Source organism: Hipposideros armiger, unplaced genomic scaffold (genome assembly GCF_001890085.2).
Source record: "Hipposideros armiger isolate ML-2016 unplaced genomic scaffold, ASM189008v1 scaffold_68, whole genome shotgun sequence".
Lineage (NCBI taxonomy): Eukaryota > Metazoa > Chordata > Mammalia > Chiroptera > Hipposideridae > Hipposideros > Hipposideros armiger.
This window is the reverse complement of record NW_017731418.1, coordinates 147,006-166,576: the sequence shown is the minus strand read 5'-3', so window position 1 is coordinate 166,576 and position 19,571 is coordinate 147,006. Positions and strand designations below refer to the sequence as shown.

General features: G+C 41.3%; 1 protein-coding gene across 1 annotated transcript in view; it reads left to right on the top strand.

The window, feature by feature from the left end:
- The window catches only part of ADGRA3 (adhesion G protein-coupled receptor A3), a 128,568-nt gene that overhangs the window by 27,409 nt on the left and 81,588 nt on the right, over positions 1-19,571 (top strand). Inside the window, exons 2-3 of the mRNA XM_019642386.1 lie at positions 5,381-5,452; positions 15,124-15,195. The gene's annotated coding sequence lies outside the window, so the exon portion shown is untranslated. The remainder of the gene's footprint in view (positions 1-5,380; positions 5,453-15,123; positions 15,196-19,571) is intronic.

The window sequence follows — 19,571 nt, the reverse complement described above, 5'->3', positions numbered from 1 at the left end:
AGGGCAGTGTCACTGGCCCTCATATGTGGGATCCGAACCGGGGCCCTCTGGCGTCCCAAGCCAGTTCTTAACCATCGTACCACTCGGCCGGCCCGACAATTCTTAAATGAATGGGCATGGTTGTGTTCCAATAAAACTTGAAGTACATTGACTTTTGAATTTCATATAATTTTCGTGTATCATAAACACTATTGTTTTTATTTTCTTTTAACCGTTTAAAAATATAAAAACCATTCTTAGAGCCCATGGTCTTGTCAGGAGAACAGGTGGAGAGTTGGGTTTGGCTGCCCCTGGACCAGAACATGGAAGAATTTGGGGAGTAACCAGTTTTCATTAGTGGGATAAATGGAGCAAAGCACTCAAAAGTTACTGTTGTGGAGTTAACATTCCTGAGTTTAGCTTATAACAGGAGGTTCTAGTCATTCAGTCCATGTGCCCATTGAGGTTAGTGACTCAAAAGCATGGCCTCACTATTGTGTCCGTTTTTCTTATATTTGATAAAGTTGTAGCAATAACAGGTGTTATGCTACATGGTAAATCTAATATACAGAATCAAGTTGTATGACTGCAATTTGTATGACTTGAGCAAATCAGAAATGTCAGTGGATGGAAACTTAATATTTAAATGGCATGCCTGACTTTTCTGCATGAATACCTGGTAGCACCCTCGCCCCACATCTGCATGGTACTCCATTTTGTGGACAGCTTGAACCAATCCCGTATTACCGGAACCAACCTAAATATTCAGTCATTAGCTTTTAGAAACAGTAATGCAGTAAATAATTTTGTTATATAAATATCCAATTATACAACATTTAACATGTAATATATTTTGCCAAAGTATATCTTTAGGATAAATTTCCAGAAGGGGAATTAATAGATTAATTTGTATTTTTGCCCTCCATAGTGATTTTACTGATTTATAGCAAAATATAAGTGGCTGTTTGAATATAAAATGTGTTAGTATATTCTTTTCCCCACTCTAAGTGATTTATGGTATCTTGTTTTAGTTTTAATTTACATTTCTCTTATGATTGAGATTGTATATCATATGATTATAATCCACTAGTGTTTACTTTTATCTTTTATCAAACTATCTGTTCATGGCTTTGGCTACATTTTCTATTGTTTTTTTTTTTTAACAGCTCTGTATATTTAGGAAATTAGGCCTTTGTTTTTGATAGTAGTTGTAAATATTTTTTATCTTTTAACATTGCTTATGGGTTTAAAAATATAAAAAAGGTTTTAAAATGTACTGCATTTTAAAGTGTAACCCTATTTGCTCCTTTCCTTGGATCTGGAAAACCATTAGTTGTAACTTCTACATCTGCCTGCTTTCCATTTTCTCTTTTTGCTCTTTCTGAGTCAGCCTACCTTTACACCAGACCTTTTCTGAGTCACCTCCCTCTCTTTTAAGGACTCTTGTCCTTGGATTTAGGGCCCCCCTAATCCATGATGATCTCCTCCCAAAACCTTACACTGAATTACACCACAAACACCCTCTTTCTATTATAGTTAAGGTCACATTCACAGGTTCTGGGTGGATGTATCTTTTGGAGGCCACCGTTCAGCCCACTGCAATAATACCCCTCAATCCGATTTTTCCCTTCAGCAGTTATCTGTAAGAATTATATTCCTAACATTTGAGGTGAATATTGAGTGCCCTTGAAATATATTTTCATTTCCTCCCCAAAGGAGAATTACTCTCTGCTCTGTGCCACACAGGGGGTGGGTGTTGTTAACAGCATTTCATTCGGAGACTTGGCAATAGCAAGCGACTGAGAACTTGTAATACTGAATTTTTATTTCTTTCTGCTCCGTAAATTTTTGATTTAAAAACAACAACAACAAAAAACGATGTTTGCATTAAGTCTTACTCCTCTGTTTCCGCATAAATGATATACTGAACTACCTTGGTACTGTGTTAAATGATAGCAGTGGACATCAAACTTGCAATGTTGAAATTCAAGAGACGTGAGCCCAGAGCAGCATTCCTAAGCATTGTCTATAGATCATGTGGAGTTAACATCATTAGTATAGAACAGAAATGGGTGTATATAAGCTTTATGACTTTGGCCAAGCTTTATATTTTTCATTGAGGTACCTCCTAGAAAGTTTGAAGTTTCAAACATGTCAGCGAAAATATTGATTACGAGTGGGTTTTAGGTTTATAACGATACATATTATGCATTTGCTAGTTCCACAGTCTCCCCCCACCCCCATGTCTCAAAATTGAGTATAAAAGCTGTCTGCAGAATAGATTTATTCATACGGTTCCTGTTTGCTTGCACAGAATCCTAAAACATGACAAGTAATGTGTAGACTGAATATATTAACAGGAGGTTATAAACTATATTTTTAAGGTTACAGTTATAACTTTTTAAGTGTGATGAAATGTCTTTTTACTCTCCTCAATAAAATCTATCATTTATTGTACTAAAGCCTTTATGACTGAGCAAATGACAGTCCTTTGGCTGAAGCAATACCGCACGCTGTGTCATTCAGTCACCACCCTGGCGGTTTTTCACAAGCTACTTCCATCTTTGGGTTTCATTCTTCACTCGGGAACAGGACACTCATGTCAGTGAACTTGGGAGATTGTATCATTTTCCTTATTTTGGGTTAAGTGGTTATAAATTCTTGGTCACCGTAAAGTTTTTCAGCTTTGCTTATTAAAATTCCAATAATTATAGAAAATTAAAAGGAGCTAGAAGAGATCTTGGTGACCATTCTCGTCTATTTATTTTACATCTTTAAAGTGATGAGATTGAAGTCTCCCTAGAAAAGTGAAGTGACTGTCACAAGCTAAATCATGTATTACTGGTGGCATCTCAGTTATGACCCTGGACTCTGGTTGTCATCACCATCATTCTTTGCACTACGTTAAGTGCCTGTTAAGTTGCAAACAGTCCCCACATAAACAGTTTTTGAATATAAATAAACATGAATCTTTAATCCCAAAGTATAAAGTATTCCTTGTTTCAGTTTTTATTGCTAAGATATAATTGTATTCAAAATTCATTCAATGTTTAGCTATGCTTAGTTATTAAGATTCTTATGTTTATCATCAGCAGAAAAAATGTTTTAAAAACAAGTCATATTCTAGATGTTTCAGAAGGTACTGCAAGAATATAAAGAACAAAAGAGACACTATTGGAAGCCTCATCACTAAGAGAGGGATCATTTTGATGTATTTCTTCTCTCTCTTTTTGTGGTCTCTGCTTAGATTCTTTTCAATCCATTTTTATATTAAGTTTCCAGTTTTTAAATAATCCATGGTTTTCAATCCACGGTCTCAGTTTTGTTGTTCGCTTTGAAACTGTAAGCATTTTCTTTTTCATCAGGTTTCCTTTGGTAGAATAATTTTTTTATGGATGTGTGAAATTTTGTTGTTTGGGTGTACCACAGTTTACTTCTTCCTCTTAACGTAAAGTGGCCTCTTTGGTGGTTTCTAATGTTTGTGTTCTAAGTCATGCTGAAATAGGTCACTGAATATACTTCTTGTCAGATGGGTGACTTGTTAGCTTAGGGTTGATATCTGGAATAGGAGGTCAGAGGCTCTGGGGTGGGCACTGCCAGGCTGCTTGAGGAAGCCTGTTTTGTGACCTTTGTGGGCATGTACCAGTCTGCGTTTGCTCTTGCCTGTGGCATCTACCTCATTTTTAAACACTTTTGCAATTCTGATTAGAGAACATGGTGTTACATTTGAATTGAAATGTTTTGGATCACCAGGTTTTCTTGGTCCCCATCGTCAAAGCCTGTCTTTGCTTTAGTAACAGCTTTGGGGAGAGGCCACACACTACACATAGTGTACTTTGATTGCAAGAAACATTAAAATGAGGGAGGGTGTGTGTCTTAGCACCAGAGAAATAGAATCAGAAATTTAATGAATACTCACTCATTGAGTGTGTCATGCATTTTCTAATTTCCTTCTAGTGTTTACGAGGTAGATATCATCCTTCCCATTTTAGGAAGGACGGAACTCTGTTACACACAACACACAGGAGAGGTGACGTGCCCAAGATCAGTGTCACTTGAAAACGATAGAGCTGGGATTCTATCTAACACTGGTATACGTGATGAGAGTAGCTTCTAATAATCACCCCACAGAACACACTCTGAAATGTTCATCTGCATGAGTAGGGATTTTTTTTTTATTCCACTACCGAAGAAAATCAGATATCAGATGGGTATTTTTGTTTTAATGCAAATAAAGGTTTTTTTTTGAATAATGAAGGTAGACAAAAAGTAAAAATGTACCTGACATCTTACGACTCAGACGAATTCTGTTAAAGTTGTATATACATAGAATTTCTGTGCTACGCTGTCCAGAAAGAGGGCGGATCCCACTCAACCTTGGACCCAGTGTGGAGGGTGCTCTGCGTTGTGCAGCACTGTGCGATGGAGAATTTTCTACCCACGATGCCATGTGTGTCTCCTGACTAACGTGGGCATAGGCTGGAGAATGTGGGGTTTGGAGTAGAGATTTCCTGGGGTCCCCATCTGGTCCTGCCGTTTGCTAATGCAGTCTTATGCTATTAATGTAACTCTTCTATGCCTTGGTTTTCTCACCGTCTTGACGTGATATCCCCACGGCCCAAATCAGGTGGCTTTAGCATTCTCACTTTATGTATGAAAACTCGTTATTGGTATTTAAGCTTCAAAAGGTGCGTAGTGACATAGCCGAGAGGGGAAGCAAGCTCATGTAGACATAGTCTCTTCTGAGGCAAGTCCTGCCGTGGGGGTGGCTCGGCTCTGACTTATTTTAATAAATTTTTGTTTTCAGTTCCTATTTTTAAGGACATTGTCTTGATACTTAGGTATAATACTGTGACACAGCTACCTGTGTCTGTCTGTATGGGAGTGGCTTTGGAAAGTTTTTACACGCACAGGTGTGTAGATTTGCATACCGTTAAAATACAAATGATATTCAGCATTATTGAAGTGATATCTAGAGGGTACATTATTTCTTTGTATGGTCAATATTTTATAGATCATATTACACATTTTTATATTAAGTTTCCAGTTTTTAAATAAGTATTTAATTCATGTAAGTTATATAAATGTATGTGGCATTCTTTGTTCTTACAGTGAACTAAGAGCTATTTTGTGTTGAGTTCTCTTTTTATTTTAAAGATTTTGGTTCAGTGTTGATAGGACAATTTTAGAGGACATATGTAAGTGAGCTCTTTTAGGTGGTTTTTCAAAAAAAGAGAAGGAGGCTCCTTTTTCTTGTCAGGCACCTCAAAAATTTGGGGGGTAATAAATGACTTCTTAGAATTCCTCATAGGTTTAAACATAATGCGCTAAATTACTTTGATATTATATTGATGGTATATATATATTAGGCAACCTACATTTTATTTTTCTGTCATTCTAGGATTCTGAGTAACAATAAAATATCCGAGCTGAAGAATGGCTCATTTTCTGGGCTAAGTCTCCTTGAAAGATTGTGAGTATTCTTTTGTTACTATCATTTGTTGTTATTTTACTTAATGCATTTTCATTGTAAATCTATTACTAAACTCCCAAATTTTTAAAAATTGAGTTTTTCCAACATTTTATTAGGAAAAATTCAAGAATTGAGTTTTAAAGAACTAGTTATGATTTCACTCATATGTAGAATCTAAAAAAAACAACAACAAAACAAAAACCCACAAACAAACTGAACAGAAACAAATTCAGATACAGAGAACAAATTGATGGTTGTCAGATGGGCAGGGGTTGGTGGAATGAGTAAAAAAGATGAAAGGGATAAAGAAGTACACATTTCCAGTTATAAAAATAGTCATGGGATGTAAAGTACAGCATAGGGAATATGGTCAAAATAGTCATGGGATGTAAAGTACAGCATAGAGAATATGGTCAATAATAGTGTAGTAACTGTGGTGCCAGATGGATACTAGACTCATCGGGTTGGTTAACTTTGTGAAGTAGTTAAATGTTAATCATATGTTGTACACCTATAACTAATATTATATGTCAACTGTAATTGAAAAATAAGTTTAAAAGAAACCACTAGTTAAAGCAAGCTTTCTATACAGGGCCAGATAGCCAATAATTGAGGCTTTGTGTTCTATAAAGTCTCTGTCGCAATGACTCGTTTCTGCCATTGTAGTGAGGAAGCAACAATGGATAATAAATAAATGAATCAACGTGGAGGCGACTTTGTTCACAAAAAAGGCCACGGATCATATGGCCACTGGCTTTTAGAGCCCAGATGCTGTTTTGAGATTGCTATGAAATGTGTATGCCCCATAAAATAGTCAAGTAGAATTTAAACAGCACATCAAGGGGGATAAACTTAGAGTGACTTTGATATTTTATCCAGATGTGTCCTATGTGAATCATAGGGTTTTGCTTAGCAATTAGGTCCAGTTTTGCTGATGACCGGATGTGTTACAGGTAGCACTCATTTATTGTTTTGGTGAGTTTTGCACAGTGGTATTTAATTTGCCTTTTTTTCTGAATGCTATTCTAGGACTGTGTTTCAAATTCCCATGTTACTCATACATCAAGGAGACCAGCCTTTAATGCATAAGGGAACCACACTGTGAGCCTCTCCACTTCTGTTGAATAACAGACTTTCCTCATTTTCTCAGCTCTCTTTGCTCTGCTTCTCTCTTTCTCCTTCCCGGCGCTCTTTCCTTGACAGTTCCACCTGCTGGCTTCTCTGTCAACTGGACTCCCTCCCACAGGACTATTGCTCTCATCACTGATGCATTATTTATGCATACGCCATCTGTGTTCTTCCCCGTCCTTTTGCGTGTGTCTGTTCTTTTCGCGTAGTTTTCCAATATCTTTGAGTTAGCTTATATATGTGCATTTATATAACATATAGCAGTACATTTGATACATTCATATTTACATATGTATACAGAAATACGTATATATACATAGATGCGCACACATGGGTATACACACACATACACATAAATAAAATGTGCTTGGCCCAGCAGTGCCTAAGTCTCAGATTGATAGATTGATTGATTGATTGACTGATTGATTTAGCTGTTTTCATTCAAGCATTCCTGTGGTGTTTCACATAGTTCATGATGCTGGCGGCGCCTCAGCTCCAGGCCTGACCTGGCTAAGGACAGCCCTTCCCCCACATCCCGTGGTCACTGATTCAGCAATGGGCCGTTGATCCATTTAACTGAGCTATTTGCTTGGGGCTTTGGGGAAAGGACTCTCTTTACTGTCATCAGGAAGGATGGTTGTCCTTCTAGTCTAGAGGCTGCCCTGCTCCCGGTTGGGTCTGGGCTGTTCCTGTTCTGGCCCTGAGAGGAAAGCAGAGGGGGGACGGTGGTGACAAAGGAAGCACCCTGGGATCGGGCCACTGTCTGTGGGCCTGAGCCCAGATCCTTTCTGCTCCAGGTTCCCGCTGGGACTGGAGGCTGAACAGGCCTGAGAACGGAGGTTACCAGGCCTCCTGTGGAAACTCCCCTGGTCTTTGTTTCACTTAATTTTCACAGCGCATGACAGACCAAAGCGATCCCATCGTCAGTTGCGTGACCCTTTTGGCAGGAGTTCATGATGAAAGGCTGATTCATATCTTCTCAGACCGTCCCTGGAGCAGCCCCATGCCTCCTCCTGGGCGCGGAAATGGGTGTTGGCGCGGAGGCTTCTGGGAATGGAAGGGGGCTGGGAGCTTGCGTTCCCCTGGAGCCCAGCGCCGTCATTACTATATTTATAGTTTTTACCGTGTGCCGCTCTCTGATTTGATTGGAGTTGCTATTTTTCAAGGAAAGCCTCTGTCGACTTAGTCACGTCTGTACCATCTCCCAGCATGATCTCTTGACTCCTGCGTCCTCCTGTTTCCATGGCTGTCCTTACTTCCCTTCTCAACCTGCTTCCCGGACTTACTAACCTGTTCTGCCTCCCGCCCTGCCGTCTTCGTCCTGTGACCGAACCCACAGGGTAACTCGCCCTTTGTGTCCTTGAGCTCTAGTTGCGCTCGTCTGTGGTTTCCACCACTGTAAGGTTCTGCTCCTGGACTCCGCTTTGCTTCCGGATCTCCTGCTGCGATCCATGGCTTACAGGTGGCTTCTCTCCCGGACTCCGCGGGCTTCAGGACTTGGCCTGGGCGCTCTGTATTTCCGACACAATCTATGTGAGGACAGTGGTTGTATTCGCCTGTGTTAGGGCTCCATCACAAGGCACCATGGACAGGATGGCGTAAACGGTAGGAGTTTCTCTCTCCCGGTTCTGCAGACTGGAAGTTCAAGGTCAGGGTGCCATCCGTGTTGGTGTCTTCTGAGGGTCACGAGGGAAAGGCTCTGTGCTAGATCACTGGCTTGTAGATAGCCTTCCTCTCTGTGTCTCCCCATGGTCTTCCCTCTGTGTAAGTATCCACATTTCCTCTTCTTATAAGGACATTCGTTATATTGGATTAGAGCCCGCACTAATGTCCTCATTTTAACTTAATTACCTCCTTAAAGTCCCACATACAGTCACATTTTGAAATACTAAGTATTAGGACTTCAACATAGGAATTTTTTTGGGGGGGGACACAATTCAGCCTAAAAACTCACACCCATGTTGTTCAAGGGTGAAATGTAGGTTGTTATTAAAAGAACTGTATAAAATTTATACTTTCTGTAAATTTTCCCCTCAAATTTTTGGTAATTTTTTGGGGGTATTTTTTAGATTATTTAGCCTGTTCAGAATTGAGAACTTTTGTTACTTATCCATTCAAGGCACCCGCTCATCCCTCCGTCCTCCCATCTTCCCTCTTCATTTTATAGGATTGTCGTTCTTGTGTTACATATTTGTCGGAATTCAGTGACACTCCCCTATCCTCTAATTACTGACACTAGAGCTGCATAGTGGTCAACGTGTCTGACTCCTCAGTGAGCGTCCCACTCCAAATGATGCGTCTAGGTCACTGAAGCATCTCTTTCTAGTGACTGACAGAGCCAGTCCCAGCCAATAAGAGAGGAGGGATAGTTAGCCTTGAGGGATCAGAGACCAATTTCCCCGTTCCCAAGGAGATACAAGAAGCAAGTCTCCATTCTTTTTCATGATTTTGTGCTTGGACGTAATGTTTGGACCTGGGATATGATATCATAATAGAGAGTCACCTGCAGGCAAAGCTGCCCTGAAGAAGGTGGACCTGAGAGATGGTTGGGACCAGCCGCCAAGGCTGCCTTACTTCTTGATTTCCTGTAAAGCCAGAGAATTATTTTCTTTATTATTGAAGGTGTTTTGAGAAGAGGTTTCAGATAACTTGCAGTTAAAAAGCATCGTATCTGACATGCTTTGTATTCTTTTCTGAAGAAGCTAGTACCTCTTTTTCTAAGAACTGTTAGAATATTTCCATAATTTCATTTAAGTAATTCTATTGCATCTTTTCATTTTTGTTTTAATGATCGAGGTATTCAGATTTCGCTCTACGTCCTCACATGAGACTCATGTTCACTAGAGAAGCCGTGGGTTGGTGACGGGAATGTGAAATGATAGGAACTGACTATAAATATCTTTTGGCAGTGCTTGATTAATATGGCTGTTATTAAATGTTATACCAAGCATTTTTTTATTATTAAAGAAAAAATGTATCTTTAAATCATATTACAGTACTTAGTTATTCATGAGAGGTATTTTGTAGAAACACATGCAGTACATCATGGAACACAAATTTATGTAGTGCTTTAGCTAAATCATTTCCTGTTCTTAGACGCTTTTTAAAATCTGAAAAGGGAAACACATGTTTCTAAAAAATGGAACTGACGTTATATATTTCTGTTTGCAGAGATTTTTAGGTTAGGCAATGCAAGTCAAACATACCCTGATTGAATTTTCTCCGAAAATCTTACCTCCCTGAAGCGTAGGCTTGGGCTCAGTTGGGGAGGGGGAGGTAGGAGCTATTACATTGGGCCCGATGATTGATTATACTTCCTGGGACTTAAAAAGTGGAGGACAGAAATCAATTTTTGTTATGAAACTTTTCAAACATACAGAGAAGTTGAAAGAATAATGTAGTAATCTCCCATAGCACCAATTTACTCACCCAGATTCAATAATTATTAACAATTTGCTGTCTTTTTTTTAATGTTGGACTATGCCTACACATACACGTTTGCTAAATAACTTGAAGGTCAGCTGCATACATCATGACCCTCTCCATGTATTGAGAAGTATAAGTGGCTATGAGTGATACGCAGTAGTCTCTTCATTGCCTGACTTTATGAATATTTTAATGATTTTGTGGCTAACCATAATTTATTAAAAAAGATTTTTGTAGCAAAGTTCAGGTCATATAATTGTGTCTCTCAGCCAGCCACGGTTTACTTTTTCACCCATTTATCATCCGTCTTACTCCATTCTGGCTGCTGTGACAATATACCAGAAACAGGGTGGCTTATAAACAGTAAACATTTACTTCTCACAGAGCAGCAGTCTGAGATCACGGTGCCGGCAGATGGGTGTCCAGGGAGGGACTGCTTCCTAGTTGGTTGTCTTTCCACTGAACCCTCACATGGCAGAAAGGGGCGCAGCGAGGGAGTCTCTGGGGACTCTTTTATAAGGGCGTTCATCTCATTCTTTTGGTCTCTGCCCTCCTGACCTGATCACCTCCCAAAGGCACCACCACCTGATTCCAACACCTTCAGAGTTAGGATTTCAACATATGAATTTGAGAGGAGACACAAACATTCAGACCATAGCACTGTCCATCTACCCTCTCTATACCGAGTGTCTGTCTGTGTGTCTCTTCATTGAACAGACAGACATGGACCTTGCCCCTGTGGAACTTCCGGTCTCTCAGTGTAAGCAATCAGAGTACAGTGTGTTGAGGCCGTGACAGGGACAGCACGGGGCACTGTTATCCAGAGGAAGGAACAGTGTTGACACCGAGGCCTAAGGGCTGAGGAGGAGTCAGACAGGAGGAGCAGGACAGGGAGGCTGTGTGTGTGTGTGGGGTGAGTGTCAGCGACGCAGGCCATGTGCAAAGGTCTAGAGGAGAGAGAAACATGGCTCTAGAAACATCTCGAAATACGACTAGTGTATATGAAGAGAGAGAGACTGAGCTAGTGAGTGTAAAAGGGAGGTGCTGGGGCGGAATGGGACGCGAGAAAAGCTGACCAGGGCCAGGGCCGTGGCTGGGGTGAAGGCGACTTCCGAGAGTCCGAGCTTGCTCGTAGGGGACTGTGGAGCTTTCGGAGGATTTATCCAGCACAGGGACTTGATCAGATTCGTGCTCAGAAAGATCACTTTGGATGGGCAATGGATGAGCGAAGCTCGGACACAAGTAGGGACCGGGTGGTGTATGACCTGGGCTGGGGCGATGACAGGCAGAAAGAGAAGTGGGGGGCTTTCAGACATGGTTGGAGGGATGGCCAATACCACGGATGATGTTTTGTTCAACTTATACATTTTTTTCAAACAAATACAGACGTTTTGTTTATTTTTTTTAACCTCTAGCACCTTGATTTAATCATGGACAACTTTTGGCATGTTTGCTTTACCTGTCTCCCTCTTGCTCTAGGTATACATTTACTAGGTTCCTTTTGTAAGTCTTTACTGTGTCAGGTCAGAAAGATGTATTTCAACCCTGACTGCTGACTTGGCCACTTCCTAACACCAAGGATTTGGCCAAATTTTATAATCTTTCTGCACGAGTTTCCTCATCTACAGCAACGCTCATACCTCCTATGATTGATTGTGACATCTTAATGGTATGATAAGTGACAGACAGTAACTCACTGAATTTGTTGTGTAACTAGGGAGCCCAGAGTAGGAGCTGGACTTCAGGCGTGGCTGGGTCCAGGGGCTCAGCATTTTTTCTCTTTTCCTGTCTGTCGGCTTCATCAGACAGCTTCTTCTATCACGTAGCAAGAGGGTTGCTAACAGTTCCAGGCTCACACCTTGACCTCTAATCAAACCAGTAGAAATGATCTCCTCCCCCAGGTCCTAGGTTTACTTGACCAGGGTGATGTGTCATGCCAGTTACTAGGGCTGGAACATCTGAAAAATCTGGACGGGGCTTGATCAAGTGCCACACCTGGAGGGGTGGGGCTGGGAGTTCTAAGCACCGTCTGCACCCCACGGTCTTTGGGAGACTTAGGGGTACTGCCCCCAAAGCAAGGCAAAAGGCTGCAAAACAAAAAAAACCCCAAAAACTATGCTTCGCACAGTGACTTGACATTAAGTAATTGATTGCAACCATAGCTGTTATCATTGTTACATTGTGGAATCTTGTTTAGTTAGAACCCTCCCCCACTTTTACCTACCCAAAAAGTTTTGATTTTTTTTTTCTTCTAACCTTTCCCTTTCTGCTGTATGCCCTCACAATGGAGTGGCCGGGAAGGGTCTCCTTAGTTGACATTTTGAGCTCAGGTGGTTTCTTTGGGAGGTGGTCCCAGAAAGCTCTCGGAATTGGGAGTGGGACAGTGAAGGGAAGGGAAGGAAGCCACAGTGTGGTGCCTCAGGGGAACACAGCTCAGGCCCCTCAGGCCCCAGGAAGCTGGGGTATCCTACTCCACTTCCCCACTGGGGTAAGGGCTCTTCCCAGGGCCAGTCATGCCCTTCACTCGGACCTTCCTGGAGGGGCTCCTAGGAGCTGGCCAAGAGAAAGCCCGTGGGGGAGAGTTGCATGTGGAGGAACAAGGGTAGTGCTGCTGTCAGTGGGCCCCCAAGCAGGTGTCTGGGGACACGGGATGCTGGGCCATGGTGTTTATAACGGAATTTATTTCCTGCATGATTCTTTTTCTGTTGAAATTGCTCTAGCAGGGCCCATTTGTTTTACTCACAGTTTAGGGGAGACCTTAAAGTCTGGTTGGAAGTCCGGAGAGATGGGTAGGGTTTGTGACTTTACCTAAATTTCTTCTAACACTTTTTAATCATCATCTATATGTATTTCCTGAAGCTTCTTGGCCTGTTCAGATAAGTTTAGTTACTTTATTTAGAAAATAACTTAGAGGCTGCGGTTCAGAAACCAAAAACGTTAGGGCAGCTACCACCGTTGACAGAGCTGTTTTCTTCTTGTGGAATGTAAAACCTGAGTTGCCATCAATGAAATACTTATTTTGTGATGGTAATAAGAGCGTAGATTTTATACTATGTTTGATAGTAGTTTCCTTTTTATTTTATTTTTTCAGAATTGCAAAGTGCTGGCGGGGTGTTTAGCTTTGTTTAGAATCCTGGCTCTGATTTGGGGGTGGGGGTATGTGGATATGCCCCTAGCTACTGAAGAACGCCTGATGTGACAGGGTGGGATTAAGGCATGAGAAGGTGGAGCAGGATTTGCAGGAGGGCACACCATGCCCAGGATTTACGGGTTGTACCTCCACAGAAACTTTCCTCAGAATTTCTCTTCTGTCTCAGTCACCATGTATGAACAGCATAGATAGTGTGGGAAGCCACAGGGTGAAGGCCAGTCAGGAACGGCTGGCTCGCAGTATATGGCTGACGACCCCCGCGATGAGCAGAGGGCCGTCTCATCAGGATGTTTTTGTGAGATTTCTGGGAAATCGAGAAACCAGCTCCAGTGTTGTAACTTGCATATATCGATAGTTAAAATGAGCTATTAGAAAAAAAAAAAAAAGGGTGTTATGAAGCGGGCCATGCTTCACACAGTTTGCATTAGCCAACAGGACAGTGAAATTGAATGTGCCTCCCTAGTCAGATGGAAGAACACGCGTGGGTCACTGCTCACTGTAGAAGGACCGCTGGAGTCCTTGTGTCAAGCGCAGGTAGACAGGGGAAGTCAGATGCTCTCAGAGTTGGAGGGGTTAGAGGAGGCACACAGGCGTTTCTCGAAGTAATTTAGACTGTCTGGGCACGGGCTAGAATGCCTGTGATGGAGCAATAGTGTTAAAAGATCCCACAGACTTGTCACCTCAGTGCTGTGATAACAGGTGGCCCCAGTGGTCCAGGATTCAGGAAGGCCCTTAAAATCTCAGCTAAGTAAGGGGCTAAAGGAACCCGTGAGGTACCTGCTACCCTGGGTTTGGAACGGGTGTGGCTTTGCGTTTCTGGTTGTTTCACCAACTCTGTGCATCCCTCAGCCACGTCTAATTGTGAGGAGTGACAGCTCACACTTACCGGAAGACACAGAGTTGCTATTGCCAGGTAAAAAGGGAAGGCGAGGAGGAGAGAAGTTGGGAAGAGTTTCTGTTCAGTCTGACCCCAGGTGCCCTGAGAGATGACCAGAGGCCACTGGGGACTATGGTGGGCAAGGTTAGGGGTGAGTGACACCCCGCTCGGGTGTCTGACAGTGCTGGTGGGGCCCACCACCGGCTGGAATGTGGTCGGGGGAAGTGGGCTCAGGTCTGCTTCTGAGCGCTCCGAACGCTGTCAGCTTCTGCGAGGTCTAACCAGACTCTCGGGTGACTTGGGAGCCCCCAGCTGAGCCCAGGCACCCAGAGGAGAGCAGCAGCCTTAGCAGGTGGCCCACAGCCACCTTGGTGAAGGGATGTGGCTGTGACGCTCACTGCTGCCACCCAGCCATCGTGTCCTGATATGGAAGGGAGGGCTGCACACGAGAAGAATGGGCGTCGGTTGTGACGGCCACCAGGGGCCACTTGGAAAGGGACTGCTGAGTCTGTGCTGTGAGCCGTATATCGTGAGTCATCACATATTTGTTTTATAGGAAACCTAACCATAGACACCCAGGGAGGACAAAATAGGAACAACCAAATATGAATTTTAGCGTATATATGAATATTTCTGTAAGGGGTTTAAAACAATTTGATTTATTATTATTTTTTATTGTGAAATACACATTTTTAAAAATTAGTTTCAGCTGTACTTTTAATTGTCATACATCCAATCACTGATTTATTTTGATAACTAAAGTATAACATACTAAGAAAGAAATGATAGAAATAATGTATAGGGTTGTAGTTTAGTGATAACTTTGAATTTGAATAATATTATGCTTCACATATCTTTTTTGGCATATACCTTTATTCTTATATTGACCAAAACAAATGGCCTTGGAACCAGCCTCCTTGAATTTGAACCCTGGCTCTGCCACTTACTGCTGAGGTGGTCCTGGCTTAAACTTTTTGGCTTCCGTTTCCTCCCATTGTTATTGTTTTCTGTATAGCAGGTAAGTGCAATGTGCCTAAATATTTGTTAGAGTGTTAATATGTAAGTAACTTTTTATTTTATTTTTAACAGGGACCTCCGAAATAATCTTATTAGTAGTATAGATCCAGGTGCCTTTTGGGGACTGTCATCACTAAAAAGATTGTAAGTGTTTGAATGTTTGCTTATGAATTTAAACTGTTTCTTTTATAAGTAACTGTTTTAATACGATAAAAAAAATGGGTTTTTAATAATTTTTAGAAGTTCATCTGGCCAGGTCTGTGATACACATTGTAGTATTTAATGTAAGTAGCTTAGAAGGTTGTTAATTTGTATAGTGATTTGATTTGTATCCTGGTAGATGACTGTGTTCCCCTTACGCTAATAAAATCATTGCTATGTTTGGCTTTGCCAGCTATTGGGTTGTCAGAAAAGTCATGACGCATTTTTGCAACGAAAAACAGAAAAAAATATGTCATGACTTTTCCGACAACCCAGTGTCATCATCTGTCGATGGTTTGAATGCGTTCAAACTCTTTCTGTTGTAAATGCCATATCAGTTGAGGCCCCTTTCTGTTAGTGATTTAACGTCTTGTCATTTTCATGTATATTTTATCTATGTAGTGTTTCAAAACCTAAAGACCAGTTTTTATTAATTCTGAAGCTACGAAATCCCCTCCCCACCCCCACCCCCGTGCTGCCTCCCACTTGCTATGTAAGCATGCTCATAGTTGAGAAGTAACCTTACACTCAAGCCATGGGGACTGTCCTGCCCTCCTTTGTTCCTTCTGAAGACATTTATTATGTGCTGGGCGCTTGCCATACTCTGACTTCCCTGGAAGAGCTCACAGATTCTTAGGGACAAATAGATAATGAGAATACATCATGCACATGTGCTATAACAGATATAATAAGAATCTTCCAGGAAAAAGAGGGGGCCACCTGCAAAGGGAATGGCTACCTCAAGAGCAACCAACGTTTAGATTTGACCTTGCTCCTGGTATTGAAGAATAATGGAAGAGTGGGCATAGGTGTGCAAGAACATGTCTCATGGGACGGTAGTTTAGTTCTTTGGCCAGAGCATGAAGTAGAGACGGGGAAAGAATGTTGGGAGGTACGGCTGCTCAGGGAGGGACTAAGGCTTCCGTGGACAAAATGGACCTACTGCTGTGTTAAAAAATTCCAAATCTATTTTTTAGACGGGGTACTAGCAGAACTTTTTAACTGTGGACTTGACATGACCAAGTTGGTGTTTCAGAATATTTCTGATGACAGTAAGGAGAAACCACTTAAGTGCAGAGAACCAGGGACAAAAGGCATTGGGGAGAGAGACCAGCACATGCTTCCTTTGTCTAACATCATCCTTTCACCCCTGTCTCTCTCTCCCCCTCTCTCTCCTTCTCTCTCCTTCTCTCTCTCCCTCTCTCTCTCCCTCTCTTTCCTCCTCTCTTTCCCTCTCTCCCTCCCTCCTCTCCGTTCTATCATGCTTTCTTATTATTTATTTATTTATTTTAAAGCGTTCAAGGTACCTGGCTATTATGTATGTCTTGTTTTCTATAATATATATAATAAAACCAGCTACGTTTGGTCTTAGTTTAATTATGCCACGACTTACTTAAATGTTGACACTGGCCTTCCATTCTAATACTTTTACTTTTGCCATTTTATATCTCTTATTCTGTCATTCGAAATCTGTTCATCTTTATAGTCAGATCCAGTTCTAAGAATAGGCCATGCTATTTTTGCAGGGATTTTTTTTTAATTACTTTGGCAAGTAAAATTATCTTTCATCTAAAATTTTCTATCTTAGCTCTCCTCTGAGTTCCCCCTCTTGGGAGTCAGAATGATTGCGCATAGTAGGCGTTAAAGGATTCTCTCTTAGTCTTTTAACATTATTTAAAATTTCAGTCAGACTCTGGCATCGGGAGTTTTATTAGCATAGTCCTTGTTGAAGATGGGGGATAGTGGTCCATTGTGTTTAAGGATTTTATTACCATAGCCCTTGTTGAGGATAGGGGATGGTGGTCCATCGTGTGTAGGGATTTTATTACCATAGCCCTTGTTGAGGATGGGTGGTCCATCCTGGTTGAGGCGGTCCATCGTGTTTATCAGGCTTGTGTGCACTCGCGAAGAAACTCAGGTGTTTCTTCTTGCCCATTCACTCTATTCCTGTTTTCCAGTGAAGGCTTTTTAATGAAACACGCCAGAAAAACTGGCCCATCTGGGGTAGGTCAGTGGTCTTTATGGAAACCAGAGTTTTAAATAAGGAAGATAAGAGTTGGGGGGGGGGAGGTGGGTATTAGGTAGGCATCAGAGTTGCAGTGGATCAGGGTTTAGTTTGCAATAAAAGTACTGCCCACCAGGCTTAGCGACATGAAGTGGAAAGACAGAGGTCAGCATCTGTTCGGTTGCACACGAATCCTTGAGTCCATTCTGTGCCCAACAGTGAGGAGCCAGGCTCCAGAGATACAGAGTAACTCGGGAACCCCTGGAGGGATTGCAGCCTGATGGAGTCACACGCACCAACCAACAGCCTGGGCATGGACTTGACTCTACTTACAGAGAGACGGAGCAATGGCTGGAGTTCAGCTGCTAAGGGTCTTGGAAGTGGTTAGGACTCAGCCACACTGGCACTGGCGGAGCATGGAGTGCAACCATGGAGAGGCAGCAGCTAAAGGAGCTTGACTTCTAACAGCAAGTCACTTTGTGCTTCTACCCAGGGGTCAACTGACGCCATCTTTGGATGGGGCAGTTTGAACCTATGCCTGGGAACATGAGTCCTCAAGTAGGAAGCTGAGTGTAGGTACTCGACCTGCCCTCTCAGCAACTCTGGGGCCGAGGTCAAACCATCTTTGCTTTAACTGTCTCTCCCGGTGATTCTGATGCTGAAGTGTGAGAACTTCTAGAATATTTTTCATCCAGTATTTTTTTTCTTCCAAGGGGAGTGTTGTGATGTCATACTGCCAGACAAGATCACTTATTTTCCCTCTCTGTGGTCCACACCACTGTACTCACAGCTTTTTTTAAACAAGCTTTTTTTTTCTTAGAAAGATTAATGCTAACAGTATCTCCATGTCAACATAGAGGTTGAAGGAAACCGGATTGTTCATAAAAAGCAGTTTCATTAGGATGTTTTAAGGACACTGCCGAATATCTTAGGTTCTCCATCTAGTTCTTTATCCTCCAGTAATGTCTCAAGTACTGCCACCCAAAATAAATACATAAATTTCTTGTTCAGTAGCATTTAATTACTAATATTGTACCAGGCATTTCCTTAGCATTTTTCATTACATTACACATTAAGTAGTCTCTTGTGTTCTTGCCTGGGAAGGTAATTGCCATTTATAATGTACTTCCCACTAGAAAATATATTCTTAATTCCAAACAGCTGACTTGTAATTGAACTCACAGTGTACAGCTTGCAAGCTGAACAAGTCTTTATATGTAATTCAATGAGATATAAAGATATTCCACAGTAGTATTTGATAGTTTCTTCTAGATACAGAAACTTTTTCTTATGGGGCCTTACATCACTCATTTCAATGGTGCATCTCACTTGATTGCCACGCGTAAAGTGCTTTTGTAAGTGTACCATGCCTTTGCCTCTATTTTATAGATAATTTGAATCAGGAAGATTAAGTGGCTTTCTGCAGAATAAACTACCAGAAGTAGGTATAACCCAGACCCACTCCGTGTCTTTTTGCTTTAGCAACAAATTCCAGCTGATTCTCAATCCAAATGAACACCTATTATCAATACCTAAATACCATTTTAAACAGATATCACTATAATGAAATTGTTTCCCAAAGAATCAATGGTAATTACACCACTTAAAGCTTAGAAATGAGACACGATAATGAATAGAGCCCAGAAATGCTTGTTTAAGCAACAATTCACAAGATGATACCTCATTTTCTTAAACAGTAAAACCCAGAATTAAAAGGAGAATCAGCTAGTATTAAAAAAAAATAGTCCTACACGATTAAATTCTTAGCTTTAATAGTCTGAGGAGCTGGAGAATAGCAACTGCAGATAAATGCTTGTATTGCTTAATATTCTTTCATCAAAAGTTGCCATAAGAAAGGGAAGGCAGAACTGTGAAATTATGGAATACCAGGATTACCTAAACTGCAAAATATCTCAGTGAAAACCATCGTGAATAGGCACCTGACTCAAATGCTGTGTCCTTGTAATTTCTCATCAGACTAATACATTTTCTTCCATTACCAAGTGCACAATTGAGAATCCAACAGTTTTAGTTTAGAAGTGGGTGGTGCAAATTGCTTCTCTAAAGAGTGTAATTCAGAGTGTAACTCACAGAATGTGTAATTTCCCATTACAAAGGATAATGTAGACATTGAAGAAAATGTGATAAAAATATATTTGAAAGTTTGCTTTAGAAAGCTTGTTCTAATTCTTTTATTGAGAGTCAAGGGATAAATAATTCCAAATCAAAGAACCGATAAAAATTAAGATTCATTGTTGTAGGGTTTTCTTGCAATGTAGTTTACTAAGTTCACTGATAAAAAATGATGAAAGCC